General features: G+C 34.8%; 1 long non-coding RNA gene across 2 annotated transcripts in view; it reads left to right on the top strand.

Annotated features, from left to right (window-relative positions):
* LOC107498966 overlaps window positions 1–26,036 on the top strand; it is a 501,046-nt gene that overhangs the window by 369,859 nt on the left and 105,151 nt on the right. The window contains exon 6 of one of the 2 annotated variants that reach the window (XR_004955409.1): window positions 6,442–6,610. This is a non-coding gene — a long non-coding RNA (uncharacterized LOC107498966). Of the gene's footprint in view, window positions 1–6,441; window positions 6,669–26,036 lie in introns of those variants that run through there. The other variant, XR_004955410.1, reaches the window with a different exon arrangement.

Raw genomic sequence — 26,036 nt, 5'->3', positions numbered from 1 at the left:
AAACTTTAGTAAGTGCCTGATTCATTCCTATTAGTAGAATTCCTCTTCTGTTAAATAGATAAGTGTGATGGAAGCTTTCTTTTCTTTTCTTTTTTCTTTTTTTTTTTTTAATTTCAGAGTCACTAATGTAGTCTCATAGGAAATTAATAATAAGGCTTTTTGTAAAATATACATTTATAAGACCTTTAAGCATTTCTTCCTATCTGTGCTTTATTTAGACAGAGTAGTGATTCTGAAGACATGGATTTCTATTTCTATAATAATTTTTTATCATGTCATTTCTGAATTAGTTTAATATTTTTATGTATTTTAAAATAAATTTAGATATAAAAGTAGAATAGGCTACATAACCGAAAATGATGCCCAATAAAGACAGGTCTCTATAGGAACCAGAACATATGCAGATATCTGGTAGGTAGGAAAAAGGGACACGTTTCACTTTAACAGGAAAATTTAAAAAAAAAAAAAGGAAGATGAGTGCCAAGGCACATAGCTGGGTCGGATTCGTGGGATTTGCGAGAGAGACCCATGCTCCAATCTCCTCGTGCAGACTTCTCTATTACAGGTGGCAAAGCATGCAGAACAAAATAATGCACAATACTGGCTCTAAAATAGTGCTCAAATATTTTCGAGAACTGAAAATACGTACTCAAGTAGCAATACTACTATTTAGCGTAAGAGCTTTAAAGCCATCATGCAGCCTGCTGTGGTCATGTGAACTGTTCCCTCCGCTCCCAGCACCGAGGAGACGGCACTCCTGTGTTGGGTGCCAAGTTGAAGCACAATTGCCAGCTCAAATTGCACATTTCTATACTTTGAATGGGCAAGGGCTGAAGAATATGCCTCCTTTCACGCCAGACTATATTACGGTCAAGAGACTTTCCTTCAGAAAAATAAGTAAGGCTTAAGCCTGTTATCACTGAGTTTATTGAAACGAATAAGCCATAGCTTCAGGCAAAAGTCTATACAAATCAGTTTGATAAACCTAATTACCACTTTTTATAACACCTTTGGGCCACTTTGAAATAGAGTCCAAGCACCATACAATGAATGGCTGACTTTCCCCAAAAGGCACCGAAACATAGATTTAATTGAACTTTTTCCAAAGATAGAGCACTTTCAATTTTTCTTAGTTTCCTAAATTATGGGGGAAAGCAGAATTCAAGCATGCCCTGACAGTCTCATTTCAACTCTTAAAACCTCCAATGCCTGATAATTAGCATCTTCGGTCGCATTAGCTGGAAGGTTTAGTAGCTTCAGATCACACTTTCTTTTGAGCTTAACGCTATTGTTGCAAGATATGTTAGTCCACAACGGGCCTGGTGTGTGAAGATGTCGGTCCTGTGGCTCTCCTGCGGATGCGTCGCCGCGTAAACCGCCGTCTGGTTGGTTTTACCCGCTGTCCCCACGCCTGCCCATACCATCGCCCACTCCCTGCCTGCCTGCCATCGTGTTAATGGCAGGTTCCTTTTCGTAAAACTAAATCGTGTTTACACCAGTCCTTATATTTTTGTGTGTAATTTTGGGCACACCGAAATTTCTTATCACCTGTTTTTATGGCTTGTCACCGTGCCACTCCAGCTTCCAAGTGCATATCACCCCGTTATTCAATATTAATTCAGTCTTTAACCAAACATAGCCGCTCGTATAACGGTTGGGTTGGGTTGTAATTTCGAAAGTAAACCTCCTTAAAGTACAGTACCCATTTAGAAAACTATGTAAATCATAATGTATATAGATAAATACATTTTCATAATTGATATATACTTGTTTGATCAGCATCCAAAATAAGAAACATCGGGAACACTCCAGAAACAATTTTTATGACCCAGTCATCAGACTGCCCCCACCATAGGCAACTGGCATCCAGACTGATAAAAGCCTGTTTTGAATTTTATGCTGGAATCATTGTGTATACTTTTTTTTTATATATCTGCGTATTTTCTCTAAATGTAACATTTGTAAGATTCATTCAAGTAGTTGCCTATACCTACAGTTTCTCTTTACCAGGTTTGACTTCTCGGCTCTTAATTATTGTTTGAAACGCACATGTTTAAAATGTTATTTTCTGGGCCCAACTACATTTTCTGCCGAGCTCGCTATTGTAATTCTTGAACACTCTCAAGCCCTAGCTCGAAGGCTTCTTCTTCTCTGACACAATCTTGTCACTTTTCTTTTTTCACCTCTATCTTCAGCCAAAGGGTAGCCTTTGTCATTCTAAATAAGCATAAACTATTTATGGCAATATTGTACTGTGTACATTCTGCTAAGTTTCTTTCCTTTTTTTTTGGATCATTTATTATGAATCACTGTTCTAGATACTAGAACACAGAATACTGAAACAAGGCAGACAGAAGCATGTTGCAGTTAGCGATTGTACAGTTATTTTTATTGTATCATTCCCTACTATTAGAATCTAGGCACAGGATTAAAATAATATAATCATTAAAAGCAAGGCATAACTTACACCGTACCAAAGATGTGAATATATTATAATATTAGCATTCTCCCATGAATTGTTAAATTCCCTATAAATGAATCCCAGTCTAGTCAGCATTTGCTTATGGATGTTCCCCTATTTTTTCCCCCATTATTGGATTAGATACAGCCCATATGGCCTCTGTAAATATTTTGATCATTTCATTGAGACATGATAGACCTTGCTCCTCCAAATATGGTTCAGAGATTTTAGCCGATGGTACTATATATATATCAACAAAATATGAAGATATTTCTCATTTGCATAATGAGAATTTTTAGAGAGAGCAAGGTAAGGTCCCAAACAGGTGAAAGAAAAAATGGCTTCAGAGAGAAGGGAGGGGAGCTTTGGGGTTTGATGGTCGGTGGAAGGTAGGCCTGGGGCGATGGTCCCCACACGCAAGCTGGCACTTGCATGGTCTAGACTTTCTGCTGGTATCATGTGAGCTTGCCCTGATTTGGGAGGAGGGGAAAGCAGCAGAAGTGTTGAGGCCTGAGATCTGTGCACAGTCAAATATTAAAAATGGAGTCAGATTCCGTTTCAGTAAACTTCTTTATTTCATTATAACATCTCAGAAATCCATCATCTCTATGCCACCACTCTTTGTTTCCAGTATCCATCACAAAATGTTCTTTACCGAAAGTAGTGCTCGATTCAGTGTTTCTGATGACTAAACCTCAGGAATGACAGGGAAATTGTTGTGGAGGAGAATAGGGATTATTAATCCAGAGAAGCAGGTAAAGAGGTCGAAAGAAATCTATGGGGTTGTCTGTTCAAGGACATTTGATTTTTAACAACTGTGAGACTGACAGAGATAGAAATGGAAAAAAAAAACTTGATTTCTGCAGTAGAGTGTTAATAGAAAATCTAAATCATAATTCAGGATATAGTTGTAGAAATGGTGAACAGGTAATAGATTTGGACTTTTACTTTCATGAGTTAATACAAACACGTCATTTGTTTTTAGCAAACGATAGAAAAATAGCATTTTTTTGGTTCCTGTTTGTTTGTATCTATGTGTACCAGATTCCAGTGAGAAAAGAGAGAAATGAATGATGTTAAAAAAGCCATGCCGTTTCCTTCCCAATTCTGAACTCAGTCATAGTTTTATTGCTGTTACGTTATTAGTCTTGGCTTTTTGCATTTTTGGTTTTTCGGTGATAGTTTTGAATCAGTGGTGTCAGGTAAATGTTTCACAATCTTATCCCACTCAAAAAGAAAAAAAAAATCATATGGAGCCTTATTCGTATCATAGGCTTATTTCCATGGTATAAATAGTCTCGCCATAGTCTGTTTCAAATAGTCAACATGATCTTCACTCTCTCAGATCCTCAGGGATTTGAAATTGTAGCTGATCAATGTTTTCCGAGATTCTGACTTTAAGCAGCATTTCTGCAGAGCCAGAGGTTACTCAGCCGTGAGGCAGCTGGCTGCTCCTGTCCCGGGGTCTTGGGCATCGACCTGCCCGCCAGCCATAGTGCTGACCAAACGTGGAAAACCATCCCGAGGCTAGTGAAGCAGAAAAACACGATCTGGCTCCTGGCTCCCACCTGAGTGCCACCTAGGTAAAACCCTGCTGACCCCGCCAGTACCTGGGGTAGGCAGGCAAGCCCTGCGGGGGCCTTGGAAACAATTAAGGCTAAGACAGCGCGTTTATAATGCCGATTTTGAATCCACAGGTTGGTGAGGGGGTGTTTTAACAGGAAAAGCTACTCGCATGACTATTGACTAAAAACAATTGGAAAATAACTGTGAATAGGTAGATAAAAATTAAACTTTAGTTTGAGAATATGAATCCCATATATAATAATATATAGGATTAATAATCAGGAATAATAATCCTGATTACAATGAGTAATGCATGTTCTTCATCATGACATACTCACAATGCACAGTAAAGGCTATTCTTTAAATGTGAAGGTTTAATCTGATTTTGATTGAAGCTTGATGACATAGCTTTAATGTTCATAATTCATTCTATGTGTAGCATATCCACTTGTTCATGAACTGACATGGTTGCTTATTATTTAAATAGTAAAAGACAGCCAAACATTATCAGTTGCAGTGATTTTTATCTCGTCGTTGCCATGAACTATGTCAATTAAGCTCTGGGCAATGAAAAAATTAAGTGGCGACAGAACAATTAATAGGCGCGTTTTGTTTACATGGCAGGACGCCTGTTGGGCGCCTTCCGTGTGCAGAGCGTGGTCCCTGCAGATGCTCCTGCCGCGTCTCTGTGCCACAGCTCTTCGTTTAAGGCATTGAACTTGCAGGTCACAAAGTGCCTGTTCCACTTTTGGTATTGAAACAGACAGAGAAGGACTACAACAGCAAAAAATATGTATTTTTCTTTCTTTCTCTTCCTTTTTCATGGTTTCCTTCCTTCCTCCCTTTCTCCCTCCCTCCCTCCCTCCCTCCCTCCCTTCCTTCCTTCCTTCTTTCCCTCCCTCTCTCCCTCCCTTCCTTTCTTCTCTCCTTCCTCCCATAAGGGAAACACATCCCCCAAGAATGTTTGCCATCTCACTACCCAAAACTGTGAACACAAACACTCCTAGTTTCAAAGAGAGACTCAGGCGATTGCTTTCCAGCTGCTATAGTAGAACAAAGCAAGGAAGGAGGTTGAAATAGGAGTTGAGGAAGTCGATTTGCAGTATCTGTCACTTGGAACTTAGTCAATCTTAGTCGTTTGTCCCAGACCCCGAATCCTATGTTGTGAGTACACAGAGAAAAAGAAAGCATAATTACCGAAGCTACAGAAGTGAAATACTGCTTTAGCTTCAGACTGTCAACAGAAAGTACCAATTTCAAGACAAGCAAAATTATTAATTTTACCTTCTCAGTTAATTCGTCTTGCATGCTTTCGCAACAGTTTATATCTTTATAAAACTGAGATTTGAAAGGTGTTCTATAATTCCTTCACCTGACTTTGGCTTTAAGCTTTTCAGTTTGTGTGGAATTGAATTTTGTGTGTATTGTAAGGACCTGATTTCACTTTCATTTCTCCATGGATATCTAAGCAGTTGTTCCTAAATAATCTTTTCTGAGATTTCCAATATTAATTGTTACATAGCAGTGTTCACAGTATGTTTTCATCTCTTTCTGAATTTCTGTAGTGATCCATATGTTAATTGGTAAATCCATGAGGCAATAACACAATGCTAAGTCCAATCATTTTGTAATAAATGTTGGTATCAGGTAAGGTTAGCCATTCTGATATATTCTTTTTCAAACTATTTTTCAAACTATTTTTAGATATTGACTTCTTTATTTAAATTTTGTAAATATTTTATGGAAAAGTCTTCCAAAGGTATTGTTAGGATTTACACTGGATGTATACAGTGATTTGGAGAAAACAACTAATGTGTTTAAAATATTGTTCTCCTTAGCAAAACATTTGGCTGACTTTTGTCAGTTGTATCATGGAAGATGGAAATGATCATGTAAATTAAGAGTATTTGTATGTTTTTGTTGCTTCTTCCCAATTTAAACACAAGAGAAATGCAAATAGGCTGGTCATGCTGTTTCCAGTTGCACAAGATGGAGAAAAAGCTTTGCCGAAGCTGTTTGTGGCCTCCAATCTGCTCTGATGGAGAATTTAGAGATTTGAAGCCTTTTGTCTCCAAATAACAGGATAACACAATTAGAAGCAGTAGTCCCGAAAAGATAAACATTTGGCTTAAACCTCTTCTAGACACATCTTCTGTTACGAGTTCTCTGCCTTGCACTTGGGGCCAGCACGGGGTGAGTCAGCATGCGAGGGGTCATGAGGTCCCCCCACAAGGTGCTTGTTTCATACAAACACAATCAAATTGAGAGACAGAGAGGGATGAGCGGAGAACAGATACTGCTTAATATAAGACGAAACCCTCAGGCTTAATAACTATGTGTAGACATGATCTATAGTTGCTCGTACACAGAGGTAACCAGAAACAAATAGACTATCCTTTTATATATTTTTTTAGGAATTGTACTGCCAAGGATTGCATTGTCAAAACAGAAAGAGAAAACGCTGACCTGCAAAACTTAAAAGTGTTCCACTGTCTGAGCACAAGTAGGAAGTAAGCCACACAAGTTGTGCATCACCGAAGTGACAACCCACTTGAGCATTCACGTCGTTCAGCTCTGGACAAGGTATGACCTTCAAAATGATGCTTCTCTCCCACAGTCTTTATTTTCTCTTTTAGGAGCTCCAGGTAGCCAGTTTCACATCTTCTCATTCTAGCTTCTGTGCCCTACAACATCTCCGGGTTCTTTCTGTATTTAAATCTCTCTGTGGTTCATTTAAGTTAATCGAATATAACTTCTAGTCACATGTATTTTCAGTGTGTCTACCTTCTCTAAGTTTTTGTTTTTAAACCTTATTATTTTTTTGAGTGTGTGTCTGGGCAGAATACTATCTGTTTAGTTTCATTCCACAGGTCCTTTTACAATCTTTTATACCTTTCTCGTTTTTGTGATCCCTTTGTTTATTTCATATACATTTCCTGCATAATACGTTTATATTCCATATTTAGCAATTGTTCTATCTTAAATATTTGGGGAACTAAACCCAAGGTTTGCTTTTTTACATCTTAGTTTTCAGAAAACAGTAATGAAATGGTTCTTCCTTTCCCCTTTGCTTACTGCCTTAGTGTTCCTGCTCTAATTCCGGTGCCTTGCTTGTCGTATTATTTCTTTTTAACTAAAATTTCTTTTATTTTTACTTTGGGGGTCAGTTAAAGAAGTTCATAATGTACTAAGTTCTGCGGGCTGCCATTTGTGTAATGTATACATGCATGTTAGTGGGATGACTCTTTAGGGTGTCCAGTTCACCCTAAGGCTACCAACAGTCTATTGCTTTCTGCCTAATCATGTTATAAACCATATAAAAGCATCTTTTCCTAAATTATTTCATATAATTAACTTCAAAAATAAGTTCGCATATGTACAAGGATCCCTATTACCCACTATGAACTCTGCATAATGCCAATTATACGAAGTTGGTTTAAAAAGCTGTCCTAATACTTCTAATGGTGAAAGTTCAGATGGAGTGACAAGTACAAGATTAATAAAATAAAGATTACAAATTGAAATAAAAAGACAAGATGTAGCACAATATTAAAATGGTGATGGCTGTAGTATTTTTTGTTGCTTGCAACTGGGTGCTGATTGACATGTGAGGTTTAAACTATGTACAATAGAAGTGCAGGAAAAGAATGTGTATCCGCCTGTAGGGGTAAGGAAGGCTTCACGGGAGTAGTATAGATTGAGGAAAAATAAATCAAATGAAGATAAGTTAAAGTCGTTCGGGGTCAGGCAGACATATAGGTTTCCTAGCACAGAGAAGTCACACATTGGACCATTTCTGTTGTATCATTTCACCGGTGGAGAATTACTAAGTGATTTGGATTGGCATTAAAAGCCAGTGCGACGGTTAGCAAGGACAATAAAGAGTGATTTGAGATAACCTTCAAAGAAGGTGACGAAAACTTGTATGTAGTAGAATCAGGATGGAGAGCAGGGTTGGGGGGTGCTGATTATTAGCAGCTGGTTAAATATTGAAGAGAAATGCTGCCAGGGTTGTTTCCAGTTCGTGCTCTGGGTACATGAGTGAAGGAGGTTCTCATTCATTGGAAATGAAGGAGAAATTAGCAGATCCGTGAAGGTGTTTAGTTTTGGATCGAGTTGGAGGTATTCATGAACATTCAGGAGAGGATGTTTAGTAATTAATTAAATATATAGAAATATAATTTAGTGCTAAGTGAGCTAAGGTCATATGAGAATTTTTCATTATTAAGTTTTTAAAACATTTTATGTTTTATTATTAAAATTATTGAGATGACATTGATCAACAAAATCCAACAAGTTTCAAGTGTATGCTTCCATAATATGTTGTGTGCGTATACCTATACACGCACACATATACATATATATACACATACACACACATGCACACATATGCATACTGTGTATATACACACACACATATATTGCATTCTGTGTTCACCTCCCATAGTTAGATTTCCTTCCATCACCTCATATTTGACCCCTTTTGCCCCTGTCTACCTCCCTCTTTCCTCCTTTCCTCTGACATTTTTAAGGTTTTTGCATGGGTTTTCTTCGGAGAGTGTATAAAATATGAAGTCATGAGGCCTGGGCAAGCCAGTACTTGCAGACAGACAATACAGGGAAACCAATAAAGGACGGTTACCATTAAATGATTATTTTCCTTCCAATCCTTAGTCTGATCATTATATTCTACATTTGTATAATCTTAAAATGACTAGTTTAATTTTAGATAAATATCTATGGCCAAAACATGGATCTTTCCTCTGGTTGCCAAATCGCTTATTTACTTCTTTCAATCAGTGTGTCGAAGACGTTTGATTATGCTATTTTAAGAAATCCTTTTATCATGCTAAGAATTAAACTAGTAAGTAGTCTTTCAAACGTTAAAGCAAAGCCTCTACTATGCGCTTGGATTTCGAAAAGGAGATAAGATTTTCTTAACATTCCCCGTGGTGACCGTCACCCTGCCTGTCATTAGTCTCTGTCCCCCATTGTGTGTCCGTGTTTAATGTGTACAATCCCTGTATGTGATAAAAAAATCCAGTGGTGTTTTCTGTTTCTCTTCTTTTCAGAACATGCTTTCTACATAATTATCTTTGTTTCCTAATTCTAAAGCCACATAATTTGCTGTCCCTTAGCAACAGACTGGAGAGGCTACCAGATGTATTTATTTTTGTGCTTGATTTCCGAAGTGCGGTAGACAAACCGTTTATCATTCAAGGAGTGCTTGAAAGTACTTCTTTATGGGCAAGACTAGTGCAATGGCTAAGTAAAAAAAGTTAATGTATCTTATTTTGCTTTTTTTTTTAGAGATTCTAAATTGTTTAATCATACATATTATTAAAAAAAAAAGTTGAGGGTTGAAACCCCTCTCCCTACCAAGATTTTAAAAATGAACTCAGAGTAATACAGAAGAATGATTAAGTAAGACTTAATTTAACTGGAGTGCTGGCTGAACATGATATTTGAGAGATACGGGAATAAAGTTCCTTTAAAATGAATAGTCTCTGCTATTAAGTTCACCCTGAGGAATCTATGAATGTATTTGCAAATCTAATGACTTTCTTTCTTGGTAAAGAATAAACTTCAATTCACTTTAAGTAGAAAACTTACTAACTGGAGCATCCAAAGATATAACTCTAAACTCTAAAACTGATTTAGCAGTAACTGTTATTTTTCCCTCGAGATCAGGACTGCTTTGGTTTGAAAGCTGTAGGAGGGAGAGAGCCGAGACTGTGTATCAGTTTGCGTATTGCTTCCAAGGTAGTGACTGTAACAAACTGCCACAAGTTGAAGAGCTTGAAGCAACACAAATGCATTCTCTTATGGTCTTGAGGTGTGAGTCTTAGGAGCTAAAGTCCCGGTGTCCGCAGAGCTCTTTGCTTCTGAAGGCTCTGATGGGGCATCTGCTGCCTTGCCTTTTTTTCTGTTCTTTTATTTTCTTTTACTGGCTGTGTTCCTTGGTGTCCTATCTTCACTCTCTGCATCTATCACCACATTGCTTTCTTCTCTGGCCCTGACCCCTCCCGGGTCTCTCCTATAAGGGCCATAGCGATGCATGATTCCTGGGGCCAATTCGGGTAATTCAGGTGATCTCCCATCTCAAGGCCTTTACACAAGCTCATCTGCAAAATCCCTTTGGCCACATAGGGGAACCCTGACGGGTTCCTGGCTTAAGGCACAGGCGTGTTTGGGGTGACAGTGGCATTATTCAGGCTACAGCAGTTGGTGTTCTCTTTCTGCCCACTTTAAATCTCCTCTCTCCCGAATGTCTTTTTTTCTCAAAATTATTTCTGTATGTCCTTTTGTATGTGTTTGATGCGATGGAGGGTTCTTAGACTTGAGAAACCAGCTTTTCTAATCTTTAAAATAAAAAAAAAATTAGCACTATATTTTGAATTTTCACATGTGTTTTACTTTAGGTCCTAGTTATAAAGAAATGTCAGGGGCTAGAGTAGAGTTGCCAGATAAAATATAGGACAATCAGTTAAAATGGAATTTCAGATTTAAAAAATATATATATAATATATATATATATTTTTCCTATAAGTACATCCTAACAATTGCACTAGCACATACTTATACCTAAAAAATAGCTTTCATTTTTTAATATGAAATTTAAATTTAAAGGTATATGTCCCCCCGACCCCTTTTCCCTTTTTTTGCTAAATCCTGCAACCCTGAACTCCCTCATGGTGAATGAATAGGAGTGTGTGGTCGCTGATGTTGTGGAAGCCGTAGTTACATTTTATAGGGACTGCGAGGCTAATGTACAATGTTCGCATATCTTCTATGTGCTCTTCAAAGCAAATGGAAGGTTTAAAGCATGAAAGCAGTAGTTATAACCTTACTTATGTTTCCAGATAATTGTCCTGATGTCTTTGTGGAAAACAGATCAAAAAAGGGTGTGCTTGAAAGCAAAGAGGCCGTAGGAGCAGCTGCCCAGCCAGTTTCGGCGAGACATGAGGGTGACCTGCATTTAGGGGGTAATGAAAATGGAGCAAAACGTCATTCAGTTGGGGGCGAGTGTTCCGAGTCGTTTGGGAGCCTGATGGTAGTGGGTGGGAGGATGACCGGAAACCGTAGGTTCAAACGGGGTAAACAGAAGACTAAGAAAAACTTCCGAGGACTCGACTTTTCATATCGACTCACTGTTATGACCGGCATTCATATATCCTTTTATACGGGGTAATTATATGAATGCTTAGGTAATTTTCTCTTCAAATAATCTGTTACCATATATGTCATATGTTCAGGCTGATATTTAAATATATATTGTATTGGCACCATTGGAGTTTTGCTAAAATTATTTTAATATACAACAGCGTATGAGTACATCGGATTCCCTAATGTAATTCTTGCAACCCATTAATACTGTCTCCTCAGTTAATAAGATTATTGAAATCTGATGCCCGAAAGTTATAAAAGACACTGCAGGGCCCTTTTCTTTTCTGAGATCCATCTAACCATTTGGCTGAGGAGCTGTGTGCTGCCATGATAAAACACCACGTTTCGCTTAGGTCTTCACGAAGCTTCACCTGTGTCTCCTTACCTGTGACCATAAGTCAGGCTTTCTTTTCTGTCTAATTTTGTTTTGACATCTGCCAATTACACCGAATGCCCAAACTAGTCTCACTTGAAACCGTGGTGTATAAAATGTTAATTAGAATCTATGTCCTATCGGACTCTTACAACAGGATTGTTAACAATTATTCTCATTATATGGATGACAAAACCGAGACTTAGAAAAATTAAGAAATCCAGCTAGTAAACAGTGGTGCCAGAATTTCAGTTAAGATATTTCCACCGTGTAAATTTGGACTGCTTGCCCCCTTGATCCCATGGATTTCATGACATCAAGCGTATTTAGTATAAAAAGGGCCATGGAACTGTCACTTAGCAGATATGGAACGAATTTCTGTCCACCCTTACTAAAACATAAGATTTTCCAAACTTCAAGCAATATGCTTTTAAAATGTTCCTTTAGCCTTCTTGGATTTGTAGACTTCTTTCATAAATTATATTATTATAAAAAAAGACTTTTCTGTGTTAAAGATTCAGTTGACATAGAGGTGAGGTGACCTTAGCCTTAGGAGACTTGTTAGTCATATATCCACCAACGGACCAATGCTGTTAGTAGACAGGGTGATTTATTAGGAACTAATAATTTAAAAGAACATAAGGAGCAGCACATCTGTCTCTTTATGGAATCAACATAAACTTTATGTTATTGGTTAAAATAAAGCAATAAAGCATACCGATCAAGTCGAATGCTCATTATGCGTCTACTCTGGGTAATTAATATCATTGATTTTTTTGAGCATAAAATATATTAGTCAACTAAAAGTGTGCTTTTTTTTTTCACTAAACATCAAATGTGCAGATAAAAAAGACAGTTTAAAAGTCTACTGACAACAAATGGGCATATAGAGTTAATGGACCGTGGTCCGCACAATCCATCACCTGTCACATAGCTGCTATCTAGTAATACAGTCAGCAAGTGCTTCCAGATACAGGGCACAGCACTGCTTCTCTGAGAACTCTCACCGCAATGTGTCATCACACAGGTGTTTAAACATCAGAAAAGATGTAGAAAACCTTCACGTGGTGTTGAACTTACAAAGCCTGACCAAAGATTTATATATTTTACAGATTTGTTTTCTTCTATCCCAGTACACAATCTCAGAATATATTAACCCATCAACAAGTCTTCTTTAAATGGTCGTGAATAAACTGTAGCCAGAAATTTCGCTACATGTTGCACTGGCTAGTTCAATGAATGAGTGCTCTGATTTAAAAGGAGAAAACTGTGTAACTTCCAGACTACAGAGATAAGCTTCCGGCTCAGTAACTCTTGTTAAGATATATGATTTTGAGTTTTAAAATTAAAGTCATTTCCCTTTAAATAACGTGATTTTCTGCATCAGCACTCCCTAAAAGCAGTGATCTAAAAGTTATAGATGGGCTTTGAATTAATTTAAATCGAAATTTGATTTATATAGTGTGAAAAAATTTTACTTCTAAAATCATCTATTTTGGTTCAACGTACCAAGGGTAAGGATTGTTGTATAAGGTCCAGGTGTGATTTCTTGTGCAGCATATGAAACTGTGATCTGGAGGAATTGTTGGTCCTCTGATTGTTAAATTGGAAGGAGGTTGATTAATATCCATGCTCCTGGGGTCAAGATATTGTCTTGTCAGCATCTATGGCTAGAACTAGAGAATCATTTTTTAGTTAATGCAACACTGATTCAAAATCAAAAGAACGTATTACAAGAGTAATACGACACGCGATTTAGATAATGGCATCTGTTCTTTTTCTTAAGTTTATAATTGTTTATGTGCTTTCACATGGTATCTTAATCACATCAATAATATCCATATATGCACTATTGGTGAGGTAGGGAACACTGTGAGAAGGGGAGTTCAGTCAGTCCCCCTGTTTGGAGAATTTAACTTCCTGAAGACATTTTATTTCATTGTTCCAGTTTAATAAACTGAATGAACAGGTAGTATAATTTCCATTTCATAGTAAAGCAGAGGACTAGTTAAAACGTTGATTGGACCAAATGAACACAAGTAGATATTTAGCAAAAAGAGTACACAATCTTTGATACTTGGTCCTGTTTTCATTTATTTTATTACATTTTCCACCAAGAAAATTCTTACTCCTTTTCAGAAAACGTTTCCTATATGTCAAATAAAAATATAATACAAGAAAAATCATCTGCACTTGAAAGCATATTACTGTATACTTGTTCATAAATTCTTATATGATAATATAACCAGTTAATAACTGGACAAGATGCTTACTTTAGAGTTTTAGAATTTGTAGAAGTATCCAGAAATTGGAGTTGGAATTAAAAAAGAAATTAAAACAAACAACCAGAAACTTTAGTGTTTTATAGTTTTATGGGTATTTTCAAAAGCTTTATGTTTAGAATGGTTTTTATTATATGAATAATAGAAATAAGACTTTTTTAAGTATTAAAAGGGAAATGACTTAGAATATATGAATCCCACTTTATTATCATAGAACACTAACTATATTAAGATTTCCTTTTCTATAATGTTGGCATAATTGCACTAAAAATAAAACATTGAAAAAATTTAACAAAAAAGAAAGCTTTTTGATGATCCCTAACATATAATGCTATTTCATAATTATGTATAACAATAATAAATAAAAAAGTATGTCTTAACTTTTAGTATTTAGAAAACTTATACTTTTTTATCTTAATGTGATTTCCTTGACTTTGAAAAGTTTGGCTCTTTTAGAATTTAAATTTACATTAGAAAACATTTTACCCATATAACTCCCTTTGAAATGTTATGAAACACTAGTTTTCATTATTACTGCCCAAATGGGTTGAGACAGCATGCTATTAATCATTCTGCCCATCAGTTCACTTAAAAGCAACGATATCAGCCATTCCTACCTCCCAACCAAGATCCCAAAGCATCGACTCACGCTACCGTTAGAGAAGAATAAAGAAAATAGGAGAACAAAAGTAAACGAATTACAAATGAAAATTAAGACAATCTGTGGCCCTTCAAAATATAACCAAAGTGACATTTAACCTTTAATCAACTTAGTTTTCCTCTAATATCTGTTTTTCCCCGCAGAATAGTTGTTTCGTCTCTTCTTCTGTTTTCGTCCTTGGTTTCTATTTCTGCCTCTCTCTGCCTCCCTCCCTCCGAATTTCCTCCTCTCTTCTGTTCTCTTTACTCTTTATTCATGGAAAATAACGAGACAGTAAGAGACCGTGCACATCAAAGTCTGTTCTTATGGTTTTATTCCACAACAAGCCTACATCGAACTGTGGAATTGTTTTTGTAGGTGGTTGGCATTTTATTTATTTAGCTGTTTGGACAAAAGCATAGTCAGGAAATAGATATTCTGCCATGAAGGGAGCACTGAGGAATATGTTCTATCTGGGGGGAGGGGCGGAGAATGAAAAACAAAACCAAAGAACCATCGCCTACCCTGACTAAGGAACGCCACAGATTTAATGATAGCATTTTAGTCTTTAGGTTATGCTGAGAAAAACTCATTTGAAGGGAAATTGAAAAAAGAATACCTTTTAACCACAAAAAAAATAGAAAAAAAATTAGAAATCATAAAAATCAGCATTATTGGTTCTCCAAGAAATTACATTAAATCAAGATTACGTATATTAAACATAAAACATATCTATAACTTATTTATTATAAACCATACAATCTATTTATTCACATCAGTGGAATAAAAATGAGATAGCAAAATGAATTCGTTATGAATCACTGCCTTTTGAATGAATGGTGATGTTATAGTTATTGATTTTTCCATGATTTTTTTCTCTAAATTCTAGAGAAAATGTTCTTTAATTTCAGTATAGTTTTGTTATTTTATTCTGTGAGTGTACATTTGTGTCATTGGGTGTTCGAGTCTATTAGATACTTTGCAGGTGTACCTTATTCTAACCTTTAGTTCTGAAGGCCTAATTTCATTTTTCTTATTTAATATTCCTCATTCGTTATCAAAGATCCTGGTAGCCGAACACTAAAACTAATATCCTCTGGTCTTTAAGAAATCTCAACAGGACAAGAAGGCGAGGCCAAAGGGACGGTAACTAAAAATCGTATGAGGTTATCGATCTCATCTTCCCTGGTGTTCCGTTTCTGGCAGCTTTTGACTCATTTCACGTCAACTCTTCCTCTTAAAACTCTTGGCACATTAAAAATACCTTATGCGAAGGCAGTGGACAGGTGTAGACAGTGAACATTCGAGTGGCTGCGATTTAGGATTGGAGGGATGTGCAGAGTGATAATTGGGTGTTGGGGCCGCTCTTTCCTTTGGAATGATTTCTGACTCAGAAACCGAAGGCAGCGTCAGTGGGCTGAGAAGCTGAACAGAGGATTCTGCAGTCTCATGGGCCCTGAAGGCTTTGTCAGTTTTCCAAGGTATCGACTGGGACTCTGAAAAGTCTGCACCGCAATGAAAGGTGACGCATAGCTGGGTCACCAGACAGCTTCACACCATCTTAGTCTCCACGGTGACCATGCAGGGATTAGTGGCCTGACCCTAGGAAACACACACCTTCTCTGAAGGAAGATGACAACCAGAGGCTCGAATGATCTGTATTTTTTATTTAAATAAAGTCCATGACTCAGAAATACACAACTGATCTTAGAAGAACATAACACTTTTTTAAACAATAAGAAAAAATCAAAACATTAGTGGTGGAAATGTTTTTAAAAAGTGTTTTCAGACATAGAGCTTAAAATAATTATGGCAAATAAATCTAAGATTATAAGAGACAAGAAAGAATATTCTAGCAAAAATTATAAAGGATCGCAAATAGGAATTACTTAAAAAGTTCTAATACCTTAAATCATAAGTATAATAGATTTGAAAGCAAATAAGAGATAACCAAAAAATAATTTTAAAATAATAAAGAGACAATTATATGGAAGATACAGATGACATATCATGAGAAATATAAAACGAAATGAAAAGAATAATAAAAATGTAATTACTGTTGCACAAGAGAAGAGTTAGAATGAGACAGACTCAATTGTTGAAGGAATAATGAGGAAGAAACTTCCAAAATGGGTAATGTACCTTAAGTCACATGTTAAGCAGGATAAACATAAAAAAAAAAAGCCACATGTAAGCATATAAGAGAAATACTGCTGAAAATTACAATGTGAGTAGGTTTACATCTTCGATACTATTCTTTCTTTTATGTGGCATATCTGTTTTTCTTCCTTGGCTTATTTGTTTTTCCCTTATTTTGTATTCCTTTAAAAATACTTTTTAAAATAGACATTAGAGGTGTTTTTAGGCCTTATGATATGCATTTTTGTCACAGAATTCCATGAATCAATTTTATATCATTTTACCTATAACACCGTCTTACAAGAGTATATTGCCATTGACCCTAGCCTGTTTTTTGTGTTTTTTTTTTGCCAGTGTTGACCATTATTGCACTCCTTCATACATTATCCATCCTATAAAATAGGGTTATTTTTTTTTTGAAATAAAAAGTGAGATATTATTTAATTCCTCACTATTCTATATAATAGTAATAGTTAAATGCATCATCAATGAGAAATAATAATTATATGTCCCAACAAGAAAGGTTAGTTTAATCAACTTGAATGTGAGAAAACAAACTTCACAGTACACTGTTGTTTTGAATGATTTCATTATTTTTGTTTCATCAGTCAATTGTATTTTAAAGAAATTCAAAAATAGGAAAAACAGGCTTTGCATTAATGATGCATTTGCTATTTCTCATGCTTTTCATTTTTTTGTGTTTATTCATGTACTGAAATCTCTCTTCCCTTCACTCATTAAATTCATCTTTTCTAGGAGCCAAATAAATCTTTCTTCAAGATCCTGATATGAAATATTTTAAGCTTGCCTGCCACTTAGTCTGCCACAACTACTGAACACTGTTATTTTTGCCAAATGCAACACTAAACAATATGTAAATGATTAGGTTTGGCCGTTTTCCAGTACAACTTTATTTATAAAAGTCAATGGCTACCTTGTGAGCTATAATTGGATGATTGTGATCTTTGACATTATATTTTTGAGCATATTTGTAATAACTTTTAAAATTTGTATCTTCTGATGGTGGGATCTATATCATATCTGCATCTATTTTTATTCACTTATTTTTCTTGTTGATGAATCATATATGTCTACTTCTCCCCATGTCATCATATATATATGAAATATATATATATATATATATATATATGTATTTAAAAAGTTATATCAGTAATTATAGATGCAATGTTATGGAAGGTTGGGATTTTATTGTCTTCTATTAAAGAGTACTGAATTTTGTTTAATAAGGCAGATAACTTGCTTACAAATGAACTTGATCTTCTTGAAGCTGATATTGAAGCATTGTTAATAAGAATATAAAAGTCCCTTTCTCTAGAGCTAGGTTGCAGTGGGGCTGATGAAGCTCTTTCAGGGACCTCGGCTGAATGTCTGGCCTGTTTAGTTTGGTTTTCCCACTCTGGCTTGTGGATGTCTGTTTCTCTGTGCAGAGTAATCTGTGGAACCTCTATTGAGCTGCCAGATAACCAGTCATTGTTTTGTGCTAAGCCTTTCATAGTCTCGCCCTGTGAATATACAAAGGATCATTCATCCAAAGAATAAAGTTCCCCCATGCAAATTGTTGAAGCTATATCTATGTCCCTATAAAACTTTACAAACAAAGATGGCAAGCCAATGAACCATCACTTATTAACAATTTCTCTGGAGCATAAACTTATATGACTCAACATTTCCATCCTTCCTAAAATGCGTTCAAAGCCTGATGTTTCTGTATATTAAAAAGTTTCTTGGGGTAAGCTATTTAAGTGTTCTGATACATGAAATAGCTTATTATAGAACAACCTCATAAGGTTGTTGTCAGAATTAAGTTAGGTAATTCATGTCATGTAGTCCTTAGTACTGGCAAACAACAAAGATAAATAATCCTAACGACTATTATTTATATTATTTCTGCGCTACATTTTTTTGCCTCTGTTATTAGTATTTCATCTCTGACAGGCAATATTATACTGCCATATTAAACTAGCAATGCCCGAGAACCTATTTGATGTTGCAGGATTTGTGGAGCTGTGGCCGGCGAAGACTTTGAGATGCTTTACTCCTTGAAATAGCATGATAGTTAAACCAGCATTTAAAATGGGAAATTTTATTTAATGTCAACAAAATACTGTTTTTCTTTTTCTTTTTTTCTTTTTTGTCTCAACTTTTTATTGGTTTTACTTTAACTTTAGAAACTTGGATTCATTTATACTCACTTTTCTTTAACTTTGAACAACTATATTAGCATGATTAATACTGTAATATCTTAGGTAAATGTCATCATTCTTGTTCCCATTCACTCTAAAACATATTGATCTGTAGTGACCAAAAAGAGACTGCACATTATCATTCTTTGTGAAATTCTTTCCACTAGGATGGAAACCACATTGAGTACCTTCTACACTTACAAGCCTTTCAAACCCTTACCCAGTATAAATGGCTCATTAATTCCATGGAACATAACAATGTGTTTTACAGCCAGAGGAACTTGCCATTACTGGCCCTAACACTGAATAAAAATCATGAAGGCAATATGGAATGATTCACACAGTCAAGAAGTACCTCAGTCAAAACACATGTTAATTAGCTTGTAAATATGCTCGCACAAATAAACACTTCTTTTACTTAGTTGGGAAACTTAATTTAAGTCTATACCCCCATGTCAAAATCATATTCTCTCATAAATATGAGTTCTGAATAATTCAGCCAGCTTGTTCTGAGAGTTTTGAGGTGTTCTACTGTCATCTAATTTGAATGAAAAAATACTTCATTTAAAAGTAGATAAAAACATATGATGGATTAACTGGCCTTTGAACTATTCATAAATAAGCTTTGAGTTAAAGTAATTCTCAACCTGAAATATCTTTCTGGAGATATATGAATATTCAATTTCACAGATATTTAGGATTCAAATCTTCAGTATAAATTCAGATCATGTAATTCAGTTCTGATGTATGTGAACTAAATTTATTAGACAATTATGTTTTTACTCAGTTATATACTTAGTGAAAACATCTAATTATGTGTTCCTAAGGCATCAGTATGGTTCAGTAAGTAATTCATAGATTCTCTCTCACTATATATGTGTTTATTTCTACATTATGTATTATATCTAATAGACATTTATATGTATATGTATATAATAAATGTGTATTATACAACATTATTTACACATATATTATATTATACATTATATAATGTATATATCTATATTAGATACAAAAAATAATGCATCTAATAGATATATTGATCTCTATCATATATTTACATAAATATGTAGAGACAGAGATAAAGATAGAATTTAATAGATGCTGTTCAAAATAAAGATGGTTCAGACAAACTGTATTCCCACAGTTACAACATTGTGGAGATGGTTATGATCTAATAGAGGTTTTTTTTTTTTTACCTTATGATTTTATATATTACTCATTTAACCTAAGATGCATTTCTTGAATAATATTAATTACTACTATACCTTTTAGAAATAGTTGGAGAATCAATGTAAGAACTTGAAGAAGTATCAATAATTCCTTCCAAAAGAGAAACTAAATAAACCAAGTAGTTTTATGAATAGGAATCAATATTACTTTCAAGGTCTAGATTATTTCCATGCTCTATAAACTCTTTCTGAGCATATTGTAATAGAGATGATTAATAAAAGTGATTAGTCTACTTTTTATAAAATGTCATAAGCAAAATTAAGTCATATAGAGTAAATTCTGAATCAATAGTTATAAAATATTAGACAACAGGTATTATTGCTATTAATATATAAAGTAGAATCTTATTAACCATCTTAAGCAGTTAAAATGTAATTCTAAGAAGTTTGGAATTGAATTTGGAAAAAAAATGTACCCTGAAAAGAATCATATAAAAGTTAGAATAAGAGTTAAATAATCTGAGAAAATAAAATTACAATATGACATCTTATTTTAATTATCATATGAACATTTAAAATTAAATATTCATAGCTCAGAATAATATAGAGCAATGCATACCCTTATAGTATCCTTGTACTAAATTGTTATGTATTTTTTGTCAGTTGTCAATATTTATCAAAAGTCTTCAGCTAATCTGACAGGAATACCCTATAGTTCTGTTTTTTAGAATATATGTCAAAGGCGTAATTTAGATGAATGTCTAAATGTATATATGAGGATGGTATTGCAATGTTATATATTTGTATAAATATACATATACCACCCACATATATATTACTAAATATTTAATAATTATATAATTATCAAAATGATAAGAATTGATATTGTGGGCATACTTACTATATACTAAATATTAAAAATTGTTTTATTTAAGCTTTATAGCAAGCCTATTTTGTACAGTTATTTTAAATAAGAATCTGAGAGTCAGAATAAAACAATTTGCTATATAATATTTAATGGAAAAGTCATAAGAATGCAATTTTAAAAATCTTTTTATTAGTCATTTTTATTGCATCTCGATAAAATATTAATACATCAATTAGATTTTTTATGATAATTATATGCAATACTACACAGGCTTTAGAACAAATAGGACTATATAATGATTTTGGAAAATTCTTAAAGTATATAATTCTTACATTACAAAAACATGTTAAATAGAAATTTGCATAACTCTCTATATAAACTTTTCTTCCTGAATTAATGGCAACATTACTATGTGCGTGTGTGGAGTGGAAGGGCGGGGAAGGGGAGAGAGAGAAAAAGAAAAAGGAAGAGAGAGAGAGATAGATGTTTGATTTAAAATCAGCTCTTCCCTGTCCTTGTGGAACTTGTATTCTTGTGGGGCAAATAGATAACATTTATAGAAATTATTTAAAATATTCATTTTTACATTTAAGGAGTGCGACCTGGGGAATCAGCATAGAATGTAAAGATCTTGGGGGTACAAGTTGTAAAGACCTTGGGGGTACAAGTTGCTGAGGATGAGTGGCGTGGTCCGGGTGAAAATGGTGATCAGGGAAAGTCTTTTGTGATTAAGGGCCATTTGTGACCTTGTAGAAGTGGATAATGCCATAAGATTATCTGGGGAAGATCATGTCAGGAAGAAAAAAATAACAAGTTCAAAAGCCCTGTGGTTGAAGTCTGATTATGTCCAAACTCTACAAGAGACAACCGTACCTGGGGGTAAGGAATGCAAGTGTGGAAATGGAGCTGCATGTGTGGCTCGGTCTTGTAGGGTTTTGTGGAACGTTTGTGTGAATGTGGAGTTTACTTCGAAATTATGTACTTTTGATGTATCTCAAACATAAAGTGCTATGTTCTGACGTGTATATAATCTTAGTTCTCAACACGTAAATGAATTGTGATACTAATAATTAACTTATACCAAAAAAACTCTGCTATTTATATTCATGCCAAAGTAGTTTATAAAATAATATTATACACACTTTGAAAGTAGAATTAATTTTACTAATTTTACAGATGAACTCTAAAATGTGCATAAACAATAAATTTAATCTCTTTGATTATTTTTCCGATTTTTCAAGTTTTATATATTAAGTTGTAAATTTAACTTTGCATCATTAATATACTACTAATACTCATGATATGGCTTCAGACTACAAATATGAAATTCCTTTTACCTAAGTAATTGCAATTCAAATATTAAAAAAACAGATGTGAAATAAAACAATTTTAGTAATCAGTCAAATTTTTTACTTTTTTTCTTACTTTTTTATATATTTACTTGGCATTCTCTTTTTTTCTGTGTGTATTTTTTTCATTGCTGTTGTGGGAGCATGAATTTGTGTATTGACTATTTTTAAAATCTTACTTACTAAGGCTTCAATTTTTAAATTAGAGTTTCCTTCTTAGAGGAGTTTTAGTTTTAGACAATAAATGAGCAGAAAATATCCTTTCTCCCTTGTTAGTTTCCTCCTGCATTAGTGTGGTGTATTTATTATAACTGATAAGCCAATCTTAATACACTGCTATTAACCAAACTCTACTTTACCTTAAGGTTTGCTCTTTTTGGTATATATTCAATGGGTTTTGACAAATGTATAATGGCATGTAGGACAGTGCCATACAGAACAGTTTCACTGCCCTAAAAATCTTATTTGCTTCATGTATTTATCTTCTTCTTCCTTCTCTCTCTACCCACCTCTTCACAGCTGATCTTTATACTGTCTCCATAATCTTGCCTTTTCCAGAAAGTCATATAGTTAGTGTCATACAGTACGCACCCTTCTCTGGTTGACTTCTTTCTCTGAGTCATGTGCATTCACATTTCTTCCATGTCTTTCCACACCTTCATAGCTTCTTTTCACCACTGAAGAATATCCCGTGGTCTGAATGCACTGGTTTGTTTATCTGTTTGCCTACTGTAGGGCATCACAGTTGCCTGCGAGTTTTGCCAATTGTGAATAAAGCTTCTGAAAACATCTTTGTGCAGGGTTTAATGTGGATAGAAATTTTCAGCTCCTTTCAGTATATACCATGGAACATAATTGCTGGACCTCATGATAAGCATATATTTAGTTTTGTAAGAACCAATCAGACTGTCTTTCGTAGTGTCTGTACCACAATGTGTTGTTCCCACCACCGATGAAGGAGACTGCCGTCACTCCACCTCCTTAACAGCATTTCTTCTCAGTCTTTTAGAGTAGCCATTCTAACACGTTTGGTGGTTTCATGTTGTTTTGGTATATGCTTGGTATGTACAGTTATCTAAGAATGTATTATTCATCATATCTTTAAAAGTCTACTTTGGTGCCAGCACTATTCTAGAATGTAATGAACTCCAAAGCAATGTCCCTAATCAAATTAGTGGGGAATGAAGGCTCAAGAAACAAGAAAAAAAAAATACTCTATGTTATTTATTCTAATATAGCACAATACATAAGACCTTATAACATTGGATATAATTTAAATAATGATAAATGTTATAAAAATAAGGTTAGGATAAGGAGGAAAGATAAATAGATTTGCGGGAGACTATAATTTAAAAGAGAAGAACTGCAGTAGTTTTGTGGGCTTTGTAGTCCTAATTGTAGAGTTGATAAATAATGTTCGTAATTAGAAATACTGGCTTAGATATGCAGTGTAAGAGAGACAAATGAAAAGCTAATTGCAAATTATTGACCTGAGCGGGTAGGTGTGTGTTGTCGCCATTTACTGAGCTGGGGGAGACTAGAGTTAGGAAATGGGGAAAAGCTGAAAGCAAGAGTTTCTTTTGTAATAATTCAAGGTTCTGTGAAGACTAAAAATTCAGCTTAAAGTCACAAAAAGTATTATTCAATCATTTCTCATGTTTCTCATAGTCTGTTATTATTACTAGAGAAACAAGACACAGAGCACAGCTTTACTGTAGAAATTCAAATTACTTTGCTGCTGGGAAGAACAGTGAGATAAAGGAATTTAAAACTGTTTCCTTGTCTGCTTATTTACATCCCTTGCCAAGAGTAGTTTAATGTCCAGATGCTTGAGAAGAAAAAAAAAAAGAAAAAGAAAAGAAAAATCTCCCAGCGTATCTGAGGGCTGAAGATGCAGCAACTCATTTTCATCTCTGCATTCCAAACTATTTCTCTTATAAAGGCTCATTCACACTGTTTACACAGATGTCTTCGGTTAAGACTTTCCCTGTACTGTATTTAGCATAGTTATATATTTTCTGCCCAAATTTAATTCCTTTATATCTCTGATTTACATTTTAACAAGATCATCCTGGCAGTTGCTGCTGGAGACTAGATTGGAGACCCTGGAGTGAATGCCTGACTCACGCTCGAGGCTGTAGGAATGGTGGGAAGGTAAAAATCAGAAAATGGTTTGATGTAATGTTGACAGTGCATATAAGAAGAGATTCAGTACAGCTGCTGTCCATTGGGGTGTGTGTGGTAGAGGCAGGAAGGAATAAAGGACAAGTCCTAGATTTTTGACTTCGAGAAACTAGGTAGATGGAGGAAGCGTTTTAGACACAATAAATATGAAGGACCTCCACAAAAGAGAATCCATCCCTCATTTAGTGGGCATGTCACATTTCAGAGGACATGTTGAAAGGCCATCTGAGAGAAGAAAAAAAAATATATCTTGAATGTAGATTGGATTTAAAAATATTTTTATGGATAATATTTTTAAATTCTCATTTATTTTTATCACCATCTTTTGCAAATAGAAATGAACATGCTTCATAGGTGTCTACACTATTTATTTGTCCACAGCTTGTGAGTCTCTTCTCTTATTTGCTTCACATATTTATCTTCTTCTTCCTTCTATCTCTACCCACCTCTTCACAGCTGATCTTTGTACTGTCTCCATAATTTTGCCTTTTCCAGAAAGTCATATAGTTGGCATCATATAGTACGTACCCTTTTCTGGTTGACTTCTTTCTCTGTCTGATTTATGTGCATTTACATTTCTTCCTTTCCACACCTTCATAGCTTCTTTAATAGAATATTATATGCATTCTCTTTTTCTATCTTAATAGTTTTTATTCTTTATTCTTATATTGGCTTTTACTTCTGCTTACATTAATTTTATATGTGCGAAAGTATGCTAACCAATTTCGTCTTCAAAATGGTTGTCACTTATGAGAACCGTTTATGCATTGGCAATATAGATTTAATGTGTCATTGTCTTATAAATATAGGGACATCTACAAGTTATGTCAGATACTGTCTAGATGGTTTTCTGGCGATGAGACTTCATGGGTTTTACAAATACTCGTTTAAGTGGTCACATGCATTTTAAATGCATGTACTTCATCGACTGGCTTTTCTGATACATGTGTTAGTTACTATTAAAGATTAGTAATGTCGTTACGAAATTTAATGTTTGCATAAATACTGAAGCGTATGCTGGGTAAACATGTTGGAAGAGGTATAAGCATGAATTAGTGCTACACATCTTATTTTTCTCATATTTTTATTATCTGATTAATAGAAAAGCCAAGCGACCTAGAGGATTATTTTCGTCATTGTTCACATATAATCCTTAATCACATGCCATTTTCAGAATAAATATTACTCAATCAATTTTATGAGGAAAATGTTATATTTAAAATGCACTTTTAACTAGAGGAAAAATATGTTCGTGTATAAATTCTAGAGCATTCCTACTTAACACGTGTGTTCCACTTTAAATAAACATTTTTGGCTGAGAATCATATCCCACACTTTTTGTAATACTTAAACTTTATATATTTTGCTAAATTAATAATAAAAACATAGTCACTCTTTTAAAACATATCGATTCTATGGGCAATTTCAAGGGATCCTTTTATTTCTCCCTGAAAGAAGCCACCGGGAGAGAAGGGGAGCACAATGCCCACTTTATTTGGACTACTTCTGAGTATTCCCACCAAACGCCGCTATAGCAGTCGGGACTGCATTCTCCTTCCAAGATCTGATTTTGCCTAAAATATATATTTAGGACTGGATTCATCCATCTGTTTACGTTTCTTCATTTCTTC

This window comes from Rousettus aegyptiacus, unplaced genomic scaffold (genome assembly GCF_014176215.1).
Source record: "Rousettus aegyptiacus isolate mRouAeg1 unplaced genomic scaffold, mRouAeg1.p scaffold_m13_p_18, whole genome shotgun sequence".
NCBI classification, from domain to species: Eukaryota; Metazoa; Chordata; class Mammalia; order Chiroptera; family Pteropodidae; genus Rousettus; species Rousettus aegyptiacus.
The sequence above is the reverse complement of the archived record's forward strand: the minus strand, read 5'-3'. Positions and strand labels throughout refer to the sequence as shown.